At 44.5% G+C, this 16,642-nt stretch overlaps 1 protein-coding gene across 2 annotated transcripts in view; it reads left to right on the forward strand.

The window, feature by feature from the left end:
• Positions 1-7,503: 7,503 nt before the first annotated feature.
• The window catches only part of LOC126195831 (uncharacterized), a 672,121-nt gene continuing 662,982 nt past the window's right edge, over positions 7,504-16,642 (forward strand). For both annotated transcript variants that reach the window (XM_049934505.1, XM_049934506.1), the window contains exon 1: positions 7,504-7,635. The gene's annotated coding sequence lies outside the window, so the exon portion shown is untranslated. The remainder of the gene's footprint in view (positions 7,636-16,642) is intronic.

Consider the following 16,642-nt stretch of genomic DNA (forward strand, 5'->3'; position numbering starts at 1 on the left):
ATACACTCCCGGAAATGGAAAAAAGAACACATTGACACCGGTGTGTCAGACCCACCATACTTGCTCCATACACTGCGAGAGAGCTGTACAAGCAATGATCACACGCACGGCACAGCGGACACACCAGGAACCGCGGTGTTGGCCGTCGAATGGCGCTAGCTGCGCAGCATTTGTGCACCGCCGCCGTCAGTGTCAGCCAGTTTGCCGTGGCATACGGAGCTCCATCGCAGTCTTTAACACTGGTAGCATGCCGCGACAGCGTGGACGTGAACCGTATGTGCAGTTGACGGACTTTGAGCGAGGGCGTATAGTGGGCATGCGGGAGGCCGGGTGGACGTACCGCCGAATTGCTCAACACGTGGGGCGTGAGGTCTCCACAGTACATCGATGTTGTCGCCAGTGGTCGGCGGAAGGTGCACGTGCCCGTCGACCTGGGACCGGACCGCAGCGACGCACGGATGCACGCCAAGACCGTAGGATCCTACGCAGTGCCGTAGGGGACCGCACCGCCACTTCCCAGCAAATTAGGGACACTGTTGCTCCTGGGGTATCGGCGAGGACCATTCGCAACCGTCTCCATGAAGCTGGGCTACGGTCCCGCACCCCGTTAGGCCGTCTTCCGCTCACGCCCCAACATCGTGCAGCCCGCCTCCAGTGGTGTCGCGACAGGCGTGAATGGAGGGACGAATGGAGACGTGTCGTCTTCAGCGATGAGAGTCGCTTCTGCCTTGGTGCCAATGATGGTCGTATGCGTGTTTGGCGCCGTGCAGGTGAGCGCCACAATCAGGACTGCATACGACCGAGCACACAGGGCCAACACCCGGCATCATGGTGTGGGGAGCGATCTCCTACACTGGCCGTACACCACTGGTGATCGTCGAGGGGACACTGAATAGTGCACGGTACATCCAAACCGTCATCGAACCCATCGTTCTACCATTCCTAGACCGGCAAGGGAACTTGCTGTTCCAACAGGACAATGCACGTCCGCATGTATCCCGTGCTACCCAACGTGCTCTAGAAGGTGTAAGTCAACTACCCTGGCCAGCAAGATCTCCGGATCTGTCCCCCATTGAGCATGTTTGGGACTGGATGAAGCGTCGTCTCACGCGGTCTGCACGTCCAGCACGAACGCTGGTCCAACTGAGGCGCCAGGTGGAAATGGCATGGCAAGCCGTTCCACAGGACTACATCCAGCATCTCTACGATCGTCTCCATGGGAGAATAGCAGCCTGCATTGCTGCGAAAGGTGGATATACACTGTACTAGTGCCGACATTGTGCATGCTCTGTTGCCTGTGTCTATGTGCCTGTGGTTCTGTCAGTGTGATAATGTGATGTATCTGACCCCAGGAATGTGTCAATAAAGTTTCCCCTTCCTGGGACAATGAATTCACGGTGTTCTTATTTCAATTTCCAGGAGTGTATTTACGTAAATCAAGAACGATATACTTCTGACTTCCTACGCCGAATGGTGGGTGCTATGTTTTACAGTAAGCAACCGTGTATATTTGATGTCATGTATGTATGGGTTCTGACCCAGTGCTTATGGGGAAGTGTATAACCACTGTTACAATAATGCTGGCTTGTCCAAAGGGACAAATGAGATGTATATCATCATGTCGGTTAAATATGATAACAAAATTGTTTATCCACATCTACAAATTTTTTGTGATGAACATTGTGTTTCACGGCATTTTAATTATTACGTAATGGCAGTTTCGTACTATTACTATTTTTATATATTTGACTCTTTAGTCTTAACGTAACATTTTACGTAAATCACTAACGTTGTACTTCTAACTTCCCACCCCAGATGGTGGGTAGTATTTTTTTTCAAAACCTATGTTATACCTCATTTCATGTTATTCATATAATATTCTTTCTCATTGTCTTTTTCTCTTTCACCTGTCCTGCACTCTGACAACTTATTATCGATCTTTTTTATGTTTTGTAAGTTTGTTTTAAACAATACGCCAACGTATTTTAGATGTTTCCTTCCCCTTTGGTCTGCTATGTGTTTTACGTACGTTTTAAATTTGAATTACTTCATGATTCACAAATGCACAAGAGTTATTTTGTGTTAATATCTTGCAAAACCAGTAATATTAAGTCTTCACGTGACACATGTCACATAGAGGGCGTTTCAAGCCCTGTCACACCGAGGTCTGCTGAACAGGTGCAGCCGGCCGGTGTGGCCGTGCGGTTCTAGGCGCTTCAGTTTGGAACCGCGTAACCGCTATGGTCGCAGGTTCGAATCCTGCCTCGGGCATGGATGTTTGTGATGTCCTTAGGTTAGTTAGGTTTAAGTAGTTCTAAGTTCTAGGGGACTGATGACCTCAGAAGTTGAGTCCCATAGTGTTCAGAGCCATTTGAACCATGTTTGAACAGGTGCATGTAAACAGCGGCCTCAGTTTATGTGATCGCTCTAAGCTTGTTGATACCAGTGCCTACCAATTTTAATTGTATATTACAGGTATGTTCCTAACAACTGTTATGTTCATACGCAGGTGTCGTTGTGATTTTCTGTTTTATACTCTCTGATCGTTATGTGAAATTTTTAACTTGTAGCACTGAGGGTGGTCACTAAGTGACCGAAAATCGATTTGCGGATAATAATAATAATAATAAAAAAAAATACGACCAATGCTGTTTCTCCTTCCAATTCATTTAATGTTGACTTAGTACCATCAAAGGCCTGAGGGATCAACTTTAACGCGTCGCTTATTGAAATACTAGCCGTAGCGAGTCCGCTCTCAGTATCGGCAGAGTTAAGGGTCGCCATGACTCACTGTGCTTATGATGCGACTTGTTGATTAGAGATGAGCTGGCGCTGCGCTGTTCTGGTACGTGCAGATGCGTGCCCACGCGCTGTCCTCGGAGCCGAGTTGCTGTCGCCTGTGCGGCGCTCCAGCTATCTCGGGCCGGGAGTGGTGTCGCGTAGCCCCGCAGCCGCCGAAGCCGCTGCCGCTGCTGAAAGCGCCTGCAGACGCCTGGAGGACGGGTCTCCGGGCTGCCCTGGCGCGGTGTCGTGGGTGCGATGCCCTGGCGGTCCTCCCAGGACCACGACAAGGCCCCGTGTCGTTAGCGCTCCGCCGCCCCCGCGACGTCCGCGGTAGTCGTGAAGACAGGCAGCGCTGGCCCCGTCTTCCGGCGTCCGGCTTCGATGCCCGGCCTCTTCTTCTGCCGTCTGCTCTCATTGGAGTGCCAATGCTGCGTGTAACAGAGTCTCAAAGCCATCAGTGCAGTCAAGACCTCGGGCTGAGCAGGAACGAAGTGTCTACGTATCTCAAAATCCGTTCCACCGAAAGCAACCCCACACCTGGCACCAAAATATTGTTCCTATGTCGTGTCCTGACATAGGTGGGAGAGGGAAAAACGGGTTGGTGCTCAGTCTGCGCTCCCGAGCGGTACAGAGCAGAAGGCCAATTCACAGTGAAGGCATTTAATTGTTTTCTTCTATCTGAGCCAACACTAGTACAGGCATTTACTAGAAATGCAAGTGGTGAGACTCGGTAGGGAATTCGTTGTGGAGACTCTCGGACAAACAGGGTTTTGAAATAGTTGTTTATTTCAGGCGGGACTAACTAATACACTGGAGGCTGGTTCTAGGGTTAGAAAAGGCAGGAACAACACCGTCACAACAGAAGCCAGTGCATAAGTCCCTGGAGTGGATGCTAGCCACAGTAGCAAATAATACCAGCATCTTGAGGCAACAACTTAGTTGCAGAGCAAAACCTAATGAATGTGACACTGTTCACTGAGGCACTCCACTTGAGATAGAGCAGGCTTACGCGGAGCTGGACCGAGGCTGGAGTCGACGGACGCGGATTCGGCGCCCAGATCGTCTGACTGAGAACTCTACCAAAATGCGTAATCTTGGGGTTTTAAAGAGTCGCGTGGGGGCACTGTTTTCCCCACTTAAAGCCATCCAGCCAATCCCGTAGGTCTCTTGCAGGCGTCTGCCAATCACGGTTTAGTTAGGTTCCCTCTACTGCTCCTAATGCAGTTGCACTAAGTTCGTATTTGGTACCAACATTGTTCAGCTGAAAGCTAAACATAACTGCTCTGCCAAATAAGGCTTGCAACATTGTTCTACGTCATTTAGCCCTGCCCCTCGGTCTCCCCGGAGTAGGGACTGCTAGGTCAACATTTTTTTGGCGTTTTCGCTCTCTTTCTAACCCTTGTGAGCCTACTGACGTTGTTGTTCTCAGGGCTGGTATGAAGCTGGCTTTATGCGCTAGGACGTACCTGTTGGTTACAAAGTTTGCATGGTGGCTTAATTAAAATAATTGCAAATAATTTTGATTTTTGCTTTAGTAGCTGTTTGTCCGATTACGAAGTCTCGTAAACGGTTGGCCCTGACTAGTATTATTACGCAATCTGACTGCATAGAACAACAACAAAGAATGAAATGGAAGTTTTCATTAATACAATTAATTAATTAAGTCCCCCAGCAACTATAAAACCTACGAAACCAAAGCGCAAGTATAACTGTTCTGTGTGTGGAAGTATGACTCAACGTACGCATCTGGCACGGTTCTTCTTCAATAGCACAAGAAATTTTAAATATCATTTATACTGAATTAATTAAAGAAAATAGAAATACCATAATTACGCAAGAAAACTAGAATTACTCTCTAATACAAGAACACAAGCCAGATGCTTTGTTGACTGAACCTGTAATGACGCATTATTCCGGACATTGAAATAATGAGAAAAAAAAGAAAAAGAATATTTTTACCTTCATTTATATTGACGAAAAGCACTCTGATCACTACAATATTTCTATTCGAATAACATCTGCTGTCTAGCCCATCAAACAACTGCATAAAGCATGGAACAAGCACTCCTTACTACAACATCTAGACAAGCACACTCCACCACGACCTCTCGACAGGAACTGACTACTACGAGTCCTCGACAAGCACTGCCCACTACGACATCTCAATAATCACTGCCAGTGGAGGCGGCTGAACAATACTCTCTAGCGCGATCTCTGGCGCTGTGGCTCAGTGTAGCCACCTTTCAAGTTCTACGGCCGCAATCTACTACAGCGTCTAGACGACATATGAAGTTACATGTTAACTCCCTGAAGAGTCTGGGGGCGTCTGCATTTTCGCAAGGCTTTCTCCTTACGGTTTACTTCGTGTAACAATATCTCTCGTAGTTTCGTCTGCCCTCAGCATCGTCTCTGCTTCCGCGCCTTGGAACGCCTGTGCTCCTTTCTCACAGCTTCAAGATAACACTACAGTAGCAAGGAATAATAAATATATTACAGAGTTACCCCCCAATATCATTCCTTATGACATAATAGAATGTAAGTATGTAAGCTCTTTTATATTTATATCTCCTATGTCTCACATCATTCTCACGACAAATACAGACTTGTTTAGGCGCTTCAGCTGTACTATGGTATGCCCTTCCCAACTGAATTTACTAACGAGTTGTAATCCCAGAAATGTAACACTGTGAACGTTTTAGATATACTTACCTTCAGATGTTACACCCAAGCTGTAGCTTGGGGAATCGAGCAGTTTTCCAAATCTCAAATAAAACTTGGATTAGCGTACTCACACTTTCCCCACTACGACTATCGTGTACAGGAGTAAACGAATCTATCACATTACGTATATATTTGTATTGTATTACAAGGCCGTACACTTATTCTATTACTGTGCGGCTGGTCCCGGCGGAAGTTCGAGTCCTCCCTCGGGCATGGGTGTATGTGTTTGTCCTTAGGATAATTTAAGTTATGTGTAAGCTTAGGGACTCATGACCTTGGCAGTTAAGCCCCATAAGATTTCACACACACTTATTCTATGAAGTGAGAAGCACAAGAAATTAAGCTTCGAATTTAACCTACAGTATACAGCTTACAAATTACTTCATACTTAAAAACGCACGTTGTTAACATTTTACTTAAACAGGGCTGTGGCGAAGTTCCGGTTACTTTCTGTTTCAGCTGCGAGGATAATACACTACTGGCCATTAAAATTGCTACACCACGAACATGACGTTCTACAGACGCGGAATTTAACCGACAAGAAGAAGACGTTGTGATATACAAATGATTAGCTTTTCAGAGCATTCAAACAAGGTTGCCGGGGGTGGCGGCACCTACAACGTGCTGACATGAGGAAAGTTTCCAACCGACTTCTCATACACAAACAGCAGTTGACCGGCGTTGCCTGGTGAAAAGTTGTTGTGATGCCTCGTGTAAGGGGGGAGAAATGCGTACCATCACGTTGATAAAGGTCGGATTGTAGCCTATCGCGATTGCGGTTTGTCGTATCGCGACATTGCTGTTCGCGTCGGTCGAGATGCAATGACTGTTAGCAGAATACGGAATCGGTGGGTTCAGGAGGGTAATACGGGACGCCGTGCTGGATCCCAACGGCCTCGTATCGCTAGCAGTCGAGATGACAGGCATCTTATCCGCATGGCTGTAACGGATCGTGCAGCCACGTCTCGATCCCTGAGTCAGCAGATGGGGACGGTTGCAAGACAACAACCATCTGCACGAACAGTTCGACGAAGTTTGCTGGTTGCTATTGGTTACACGTCTCGGTCACCTCTTGTTCGCATTGACGGCACTTTGAACAGTGGACGTTACATTTCAGATGTGTTACGACCCGTGGCTCTACCCTTCATTCGATCCCTGTGAAACCCTACATTTCAGCAGGATAATGTGCGACCGCATGTTCCAGGTCCTGTAGGGGCCGTTGTGGACAGAGAAAATGTTCGACTGCTGCCCTGGCCAGCACATTCTCCAGATCTGTCACCAGTTGAAAACGTCTGGTCAATGGTGGCCGAGCAATTGGCTCGTCACAATACGCCAGTCACTACTCTTGATGAACTGTGGTATCGTGTTGAAGCTGCATGGGCAGCTGTACCTGTACACGCCATCCAAGCTCTGTTTGAGTGAATGCCCAGGCGTATCAAGGCCGTTATTACGGCCAGAGGTGGGTGTTGTGGGTACTGATTTCTCAGGATCTATGCACCCAAATTACGTGAAAATGTAATCACATGTCAGTTCTAGTATAATATATTTGTGCAATGAATACCCGTTTATCATCTGTATTTCTTCTTGGTGTTGCAATTTTAATGGCCAGTAGTGTATTTGTAATAGCGACCGATAACTTACATATAACATTAAACACTAATAATCGTTCAAACATCAACTGAAAAGTACCGCGGTTAATTAGCTAAGGTTATGGCACGATTCATACTACACTCCTGCCATTTCGCACTACTCGCAGTTATACTGATAACTAAACTGATGGATTCCACCTACGTCGTTATTTAACTGTAACCCCGTCGGAATATTCGGTATTCCGTAGTGAAAAACAACTTGACACTTATTTATAACCGTTAAAAGTAACGGTTATAAATAAACAACTGCAACCGTGATAACGGTTACTCCAGACTAACCGTCCGGCCCATCTGTATCAAGGAGGCAGAGGTCGCGAGCTGGGGAGCGGCAGCAGTTATCGCGTGTCCTCGGCGCCTCTGGTGTGGAGCTGTGGGTCCAGTGCAGATAGCATTCACAGAGGGGGCAGGCTGCGGGGAGCCGGGACTCGCTGGCACTGCACGGGCGACGGCGGCGCCGAGCGCAACCAACCCGACGTCTTTCGTGAGTCTCCTCGTATTTATTTCGTCACCAAGTATCTATTTTCTTTGTTTTTCAACCATGTTCCACGACCCGTAGCGCAAAAACTTTTTCGGTGCATTCCTGAAATCGATACAGTAGTTTCAGTGTCGTCTAATCCAGCTCTCTAAACAATTTTCTATGCATATCTAAAATTACTTGAACCATGCATTTGCAGTGAACTGCTGTGTCCGTTAACTATCTTCTGTTCCATGTATCGTAAAATTGGTTTTCTAAAAAAACAAAAAAAAATCGTCGTATCTCGAGGACCTAAAATAGATATTTCTAGTACTAAATTAGTTTATTTATAAATGATCTTTGTAAGTATTTCAGCTGCGCTGTGCCGTAAAATTGTTATGAGCGTATTCGGTTTTCTCCGTATTATAATAATTGAGTTGCGCACTTCTTTCCTGCTACCTGGATCGTTATTGACTTACTTGATTCTTATACGCTAAGCTGCTGCTTTTTGCCTGCTGCGTTTCAAAGGTGGTCTCATAAAATTTGTTGTCACACACTCCGTATGCATAACATAACATTTACCTCATTAGAGTAAGCGACCTTAATCAATTTTTGTTTACCTACGAGCAATCATTCTGGTCTGAATGATCATTTTAATTTATTTTATTCAAGAGGAGAGAGCTTTGCTATACTTAAAACTAGTAGCAGGTGGCACTTAGCACGTCCCTACTATAATATTTATTTGTCAGCTCTTTCGGCTGTGGCCGTTCATGGCTCAATTAACTTAAAACTAACTTACATCTAAGGCAAATCTTGCTCTCCTACAATGAATGTGTTTTACTTCAGGTGCTCACATAAATTACTTATCTTGTTGTGGCAGGTCGACAGGGTGTTAGTCCTGTGCATTACTCTTACATACGTTGGTACTTCACACATAGTATGACAACTTATAGTGTGTATATTTTATTTTAGCAGCTTAACTTAACAGATATTTTCAATGGTTGACTCGGTATTTCTTCAAGTTTGCGTGATGAAACACTCCTTTTATTCGTCCAGATACAGGGTCAGCTAATAGATAGCAACCAATGTGCGGCTTTCTTAATATAATATATGGTCCTTTATACAAGTGCTGCCACTTGCGATTCTTATGATGAATCAAAGATGGTTTGAAGTGGGTCTTTAATAGCACTCGTTCATTTATACGATACGATAAGACTTTGCTGATGTGATTGTCATGCGCCTTTTTTTCTTAGGTCGGCATGAGTGATTAAAGATATGAAAGCTTGTCTTAACTTGTCGTCTAAGGTTACTTTAGGGTGTTGTAATTTCGTTCCGCAGCTTCCCTGTGGAGTCATAAAGAAGCTGCTAATGGTTTTCCGACTGGGGTGGAGCTGAAATGTCAGTTATTTTTACTTGACTAGTATTTTGCGACCTACCAGGTCGAAAATTTGCGTTCGCATCCCATACGACTTGTGCATCTCTTGATTGCGTGTTATTTTACATCGTGTTTGGTCCTTGGTTCGCCAGTGTGTATAAAATGGTTGGATTTCCTTGGCTATTATGACCGGCGGTGTCAGGAAAAGCATGCGACGAATTGTCCTATTGTTCCTGAACTGTTGGTTGGGTTGGTGAGAAAATGTCGCATTTTTCGGCTGTGAAAAATTCATTTGGTGAGAGGGAGTGAAGTGACTCGGCTGACTGTACTGTTGTGGTCTGTTATAATTGTTCCATTTCTTTCCCTTGTGACGATTTCCATTATTCGTCTTGTTGTTCTGGTACTGGTAATTGCCGTTGTGATTTATCGGTGAATTACCGTACTGTTGCTATGTGTTTTGATAAATCGGATTGTATCTATTCAGGTGTGGATATTTGTTATATTGTTTTCCATTAAGGCGGTTGAAACTGTTATGATTTCCGTAAGGCTGAGCGTTTGGTTGTCCCGTGTTATGTTGGTACGACATTCCATTGACGCAATTTGTTATGTGCTGCTGCCGAGCGGGCGGTCCATTATTATAATTATTCCGCGCGCTCGCACGCACATCCTCATAGATCATATCCAAATTGTCAAGAACAGAAAGAAAGGCTTCTAGGTCTTCTTCACTCACATTAACTAGTTTTTCTCTTATTGACACAGGAAGTTTTAAGATCATGACTACATCTTTGGTTGAAATGGGCGTGTCCCAATACTGAATTTTAAGTAGATATTTTTCAAAATAACGTCTCAAACCTCCTCCTTTGGTGTTGAAAGGTTTGGCCTTGTAAACCTCCTTTCGGAGTCCTTGTTGTATACCTGAACTCCAGAATTTATTCAAAAAATGCTTTTTAAAATTTGCATAGGTGTGACATTTGTCTATTATTTCTGTACTCAAAATTGATCCTTCACCGTGTACATAGCCTAAGATGAACTGTATCCGCTGCCTGTCGTTCCATGATTCTGGAAAAGCACCTGTGAACGGTTTTAGAAATACCATGGGATGTATATTTCGTTTGTCAGGTATAAGAGGCTGAAAAACTCTGTGTTTTAGCACACTCTCGTCTCGCATTAGTTCAACGAGTGTTAGTTGATCGGCATGACTACGTGACGTAGAAGTTTCGTCACGCGTATTTTTTACTGTTGGTGAGAATTGTACCTGACACTCGGGATATTGACGATTATCGTGTTCTGCGGTAGCGAATACTCACTTTGATTGTCACCTTGCAATTCCGTAACTTGTCGTTTCAGTTGATCTATATCATTGCTTAGCTGACGTTTCCATTCCGGAAGATCATTAAAGTGTCACCAGAAGTACCGGGAGCGGTTAAGATTTCTGCTGTAGAAGATTTAACCGTACCCTTTAGTTCAGCGTGTACCTTGCTGACAATGTACTGATCTTTGGATTGCATCCACTCTTCAAATTCCCTATTAAGTGTATTGCTTATACCGGTGTTGACATCTGCGATCTTTTTGTCAATATTGACATCGGATATTTGCTGAGCAAGGTCTTCAACTCGCTCGCCAACGTGGTTGACACCTTCTGACAATTGGCTTACTCTCTTTGAAACATCACTGTAATGTTTCAAAGAGTCACTCGCAATTGATTTACACACATCTATTTGGGCCTGCATATCTGTGAACTTGCTACCAATATTGGTCTCGGCGGATTCCACCATCGAAAGAACACTATCAATTTTTGTGTGTACGCTTGCGTTTAGCTCGCTTGCGTAAGCAGTGGTAATGCCTTTAATTTTTTCCTCCATGCTGTCATTCGAATTTTTGATTTGTGCTTGGATGTCGGTAATAACAGAATTTATATTGTTCGTTCGCACTTGAGTGTCCTCTATCCTTGATTCTAAACTGTTGAACCTGCTGTCACTTTGATTTGCTAACTGACTGATTTGCGTTTCAAGATTGCCCATGTGAGCTTCAATGTTATCAGTCTTGTTTGTAAGCTGTGCCATGTTTGCTTCAAAACTGGTTTTCATATCAGCAAACAATTTTAGTATATCTGACATCGAGCATTCACGTGACTGCGACGCGGTCTGTGGCGCCGACAGCTCACGTGTCGCTTCGTCGTCTGTTGTTCCCTCACTACGAGATTCAGGTTTGTTACACCAGCCCGCGGTCTAAGTTGCCTTGGTTGCTCATCAGCCATCGTAAATTTAAAGTAGTTACACTGATTTCGCATCCTGATTTCTCAGATATTGCTTGCGCGTTATAAACAATTGAAACTCTGACACACGAAAATGCCAATATGGCAACGGGAGTGATAAAATAAATGAAAAACACTTATAGAGCACTGAAACTGGCACAGATAGCGGCCATTGTGATTCACTGAAATGCACAACAATGGAAATTCTTGCTAACTATTTCTAACTATTGTAAGCGAAATGATGAGATAGAGGCGGATCTAATAGCAAAAGGAAACAAATTTGGAAATTAAATTGCTTGAGGAAAAGGAAAAAAGCGTAGAGTGTGAATGTCACGAGCCGACTGAATGCTCGGTACGCAAAGCTTCAAACGTAATGAAAAATTGTACTCACATTAGTTGTCTTGCGCGCTGCTATTTATTGCTGTTGTGGATTCTTACTGCGATTTTCTGCATATGCGTCCTTTTTTTTATCACTGGTTTTGGCTTCCAATTTTCTCCAGATGGTAGCATGAAAATAAAAAGAACAAATTAGTTTTTTAGTCGAGTCCCTGTTCGGGCGCCACATCCAGCGTTAAAAGGTTTTTTTGCTTTTCACATTTAACCAAATATAACATTGATGATGATAATTTATTTCAGTGTTTGCCGACAAGATAAAGAATGCAACCTTTAACACTAGACTGCGTAGTCACGGCAGTTCTCCTTGGCTGTTTTTTTGGTACGACTTGGAAAGAGAGAAAAATTAATGAATGATCGCCGATGCGTCGGTTCTCGATTGTGTTCAGGAGACGTACAGATTGATTGCGCGAAAATAGTTTCTCAAATGACCTCTTAACCCGGATTGCTTTCACGCAATCAGACTCTTCAATGAAATTACCTAAGGGACCTATTTTAATAATGAAAAAAAATTGGAAATGAATGCAAAACAGTGAAATTTTGTAAAAAAAGTTGTCAGATCGGAAATTGAACACATTAATGGTCTCCCAAATACAATCGAGACACCGCGATTTTAAGAGCGAACCTGTAACAAAGTTCATTTAAACATAAACATTATTTGTGGTTAATTTAAAGAGAAGAATAAGCATAGATTTTCTGTACAGTGAAGCATCAATATATTCTCAAAGAACAAAGGCGTTAAACTATAAACATTAACAAATTTACAATGAATACAGAACTTACATTTTTATGTTTTTCTCCTACATGGAGCAGTCCAACAATCGCTGCTTTTGTATGTGTGGTATTTTGTAAAAATTAAATGTCCTGGCGTGCGCGTAAGTATTTTTTATCGTCACAAGGTTTACAAAAGCGTTTCTTTTTTCTTGGTGATAAAGTGGTTTTTCACACTAAATGAAATATAACTTGTAGCGGTGCTACACAACACGTCTTAACAAGTCGGAGACCAAACATCAAAGGTAATGAAGTACATGTTAACATATCGGCGACCAGAAGTACAACTAACTATAAAGACTCTAGAATTTTCCTAACAAATGATAAATTGTTCTTTCTTCTGTTTTGCAGCTTCTTGATATCAAGCGCTGCGGCAATGATTTTAAATATCTGCGCCCAGCAAGTCATAGTGTTTAAAAGTACCTTTTAAACGCTGGCCGCGCGTCTTGGTATAGGCGCACGTTATAAACAGATTTCGTTTCTTTACTCTCGCGTTGTCATGCTTAGTATCATTACAAACTACAGCTCGATGGCTGTCCTTTTCTCATATGCAAAATGTCTGAAATCCAATAATATCACATCTACACTTATATTATTAATTTGGAATGAGTGGAGATTGTCTCTCAGGAAGCGTCAAGTGAATCTTTATCTGTTTTTTTTTGAACAGGTATATTTTTCGCTTATTTTTGGAGGGTTTGGGGATTACAATACACAGTCTCGCTACGACAACCCTGTGTTCACTAATCCCTGTATCGGTTTTGATGCTCGTTATTAACTCAGGATTATTTGTTGCTAAGAGGTCATGCGTGTTTTCACAACCGTTTATTATTCTCATGGGCTCATGAACTAACTGCTCGAAATAATTTTCAGAGAATGCGTTTAGCACAATTTCGGATGATATTTTATGCGTACCTCCGAAATTAAACATGTATTTCCGACAACATATCGAGGGTAAATTAAAGTCACCACCAACTATTATCGTATGAGTCAGGTACGTGTTTGAATTGAAACTCAAGTTTTCTTTGAACCTTTCAGCAACTGTGTCATCTGAATTGGGAGGTCGGTAAATGGATCCAATTATTATTTTATTCCGGTTGCCAACAATGACCTCTGCCCATACTAACTCACAGGAAGTATCGACTTCAATTTCGCGACAAACTGCTTCTGACAGCAACAAACACGCCACCGCCAACCGTGTTTAGCCTGTCATTTCGGAACACCGTTAGGTTTTTCGCAAAAATTTCGACTGAGGTTGTGTCTGGCTTTAGCCAGCTTTCAGTGCCTATAACGATTTGAGCATCAGTGCTTTCTATTAGCACTTGGAGCTCTGGTACTTTCCCAACACAGCTACGACAGTTTACAACTGTTATGCCAATGGTTCCTTTATCTACGTTCTTCCTGCGTTCGGCCTGCACCCTTTGTGACTGAAGCCCATCTGGTATTTTCCCGAGACCCTCTAACCTAAAAAACCGCCCAGTCCACGCCACACAGACCCTGCTACACGTGTAGCCGCTTCCTGTGTGTTGTGGACACCTGACCTACTCAGCGGAACCCGAAACCCAACCACCCTTTGGCGCAAGTCGAGGAGTCTGCAGCCTACACGGTCGCAGAACCATCTGAGCCTCTGATTCAGACCCTCCACTCGGCTCTGTACCAGAGGCCCACAATCGGTCCTGTCGACTATGCTGCAAATGGTCAGATCTGTTTTCATCTTGCAAGCAAGACTGGCAGCCTTTACCACTTCTGTTAGCTGCTCGAAACCAGAGAGAATCTCTTCTGATCCAAAGTGACACACATCATTGGTACCGACGTGAGCCACCACCTGCAGTTGGCTGCACCCTGTGCTCTTCATGGCATCTGGGAGGGCCCTTTCCACATCTGGAATGACTCCACCCAGTATGCACACGGAGTGCACATTGATTTTCTTACCCTTCTTGTCGGCGAAGTCCCTAAGGGGCCCCATAATGCGCCTAACGTTGGAGCTCCCAACTACCAGTAATCCCACCCTCTGCGATTGCCCAGATCTTGCAGGCTGAGTGATTTCCTCTGAAACACGACAGCTGACAGCATCTGGCTCAGCGACAGTGTCAGCCACAGACAGCACCTGGAACCCGTTTGTCAGACAAACCGGGGAGGCCCTATGTGCGGCCGCCTGGGAAGTCTTTCGCTGCCTGCTTCGCCCTGGGACGACCTCCATTACAAAAACACGTGAGGGGTCAGCCTCAGTGCGAGCAGTAACTGGGTTAACCACCGGTGAGGACCGATCGGAGGACTCTGACGTGCTGGACGTCCGTTGGATCCCCACGGCCGACCCACAACAATGGTGCCCATCCACTGCAGCCTCAAGCGGTGTAACCGAAGCCATCGCAGCCTGAAGCTGAGAGCGAAGTGTCACCAACTCGACTCGCATCCGCACACAACAATCGCAGTCCCTGTCCACACTAAAGGCCGTGGAAAACTAAACTATGCAGATAAACGGACTATCGACTAGCGCTACAGAAATCTACCGTAGAACCTGACGAAAACGCACGAACTGTGTCATAGTAGTACGCAGATATTCCAAAACCTAGCTACCGAAGCACACAGGTGAAACTAAATAATTAGCCCCTGATAAGGAACTTGTAATATGTCACAAAATTGGTTTATTTTCTGACGCAGACGAAAACGCGAGAACTGTGGCTATAAGATTTTAAGTTTACACGCAGATACTCAAGAAACTAAACTATTAAAGCACACAGATATAATAAAACTGAACCCGGTTAGGAACTCGTAAATGTCACAAAAGCGGTTTACTTATCTGTAGATGCGTCTGTCGCGGTCGGCTACTACTGCCTGACTTTAACTGCAAAGGGTACTTTTCCGTAGTTCTACCATGTAATTTCTAGCTCGTAGTTCTCTTCCAGAACCCACTACGACTTCAAGGTTCCCGAACTGCCACTGACGACTGTAGTCCACAAGTTTCGACGTATTCCATTTCATCACTTTCAGCTTCGTGATACAATTCTTCAATACTGCCATCATTCTGCAGCTCCAAACACCACTCGAGCATAGCCGCTCGAACCAATTTGAAACGCTGACAACCGGAACAGCCAAGTGTGGGTAGCGCATTGTGATGAGTCTGTCTTGTGATTCCTACAGCGGCAGGCCTTCAAATTCTCGTTTCAGTGCTGGTCGAAGGCATCGCGTCTTCCATTACCACGATTATTTTGCAACTCCTAAATTATGGTAAACACTATGACATTACTACATAATGCAACATGTGACTTACTGCAAATTTCTTACTGTACAAGTCGCATCACGTATATTATTTATGTACGGTCACTGTATTGTTTCACAAAAAATATTGTATTCCGTGGGATGCAACATCAGTTCACTGCAAGAACGTAGGGGCTTGCGACAGACTTACCACGGAAAGCAAATCTTTCCTGGGGGAAATAATCACTCTTTGAAATTTGACTGCTCACAATCAGTGACAAACAGGAAACAAGGGCAGCACATGCGTGTTCTTGTACAAGAGCTGTTTGGAATGTAAGGTCCGATGGATCGCGAAAGGAAAACCACAGTGAAAATAAAAAAAATTTATTCTCCAAGTTACCCACACCTTCCCGCTACCTCTCTAAATAGACGCCACTCTGACTTAGACATTTGTCGTGACGTTGTACAAACCTTCCAGTACACTCGTCACAGAAAGCAGCCGCCTTTGTTGTCCGCCAATTTTCTACGCTGGTCTGCCTTTCATTGTGTGAGCCAAAATGTTGTCTTCGTCGCCAGCAGTTAACGTGAGCAGAGGTGAACAACGAATGGAGCCAGTTAAGGGCTTATTGTGGGTGATCAAACACTTCCCATCGAAAACGCTGCTAGTGTGTCCTCATTGCCCCTGCACAATGTCTCGAAGACAGATATGCATGACACTAGTGCCATGTGGGCTGCATAGCTTCAGGCGAAATCTCTTACAAAATCCACATACTTGGCGGGAGACACTGTTGTTTTAGGCATTTCTATGTGATCACTTAGCTCTCTGAACTGAAACGAGCGACGTGAAGCGATCGACAGTCACACATCCGTGCAAAGTTCCATCGAATTTTCACACTGGTTTCCATTTCGCGCCTACTCGGACCTTACTTTCCGAATACGCCTCTTATCTGTGCACACTCGGTGCCACGCCTCGGTTTAAACAAAACGTCCTGTGGTCAGCTGCTGATGCTCTTCCTGAAGATTCCACAGCAGTTCTTTTTGGACCT

Source organism: Schistocerca nitens, chromosome 7, assembly GCF_023898315.1.
Source record: "Schistocerca nitens isolate TAMUIC-IGC-003100 chromosome 7, iqSchNite1.1, whole genome shotgun sequence".
NCBI classification, from domain to species: domain Eukaryota; kingdom Metazoa; phylum Arthropoda; class Insecta; order Orthoptera; family Acrididae; genus Schistocerca; species Schistocerca nitens.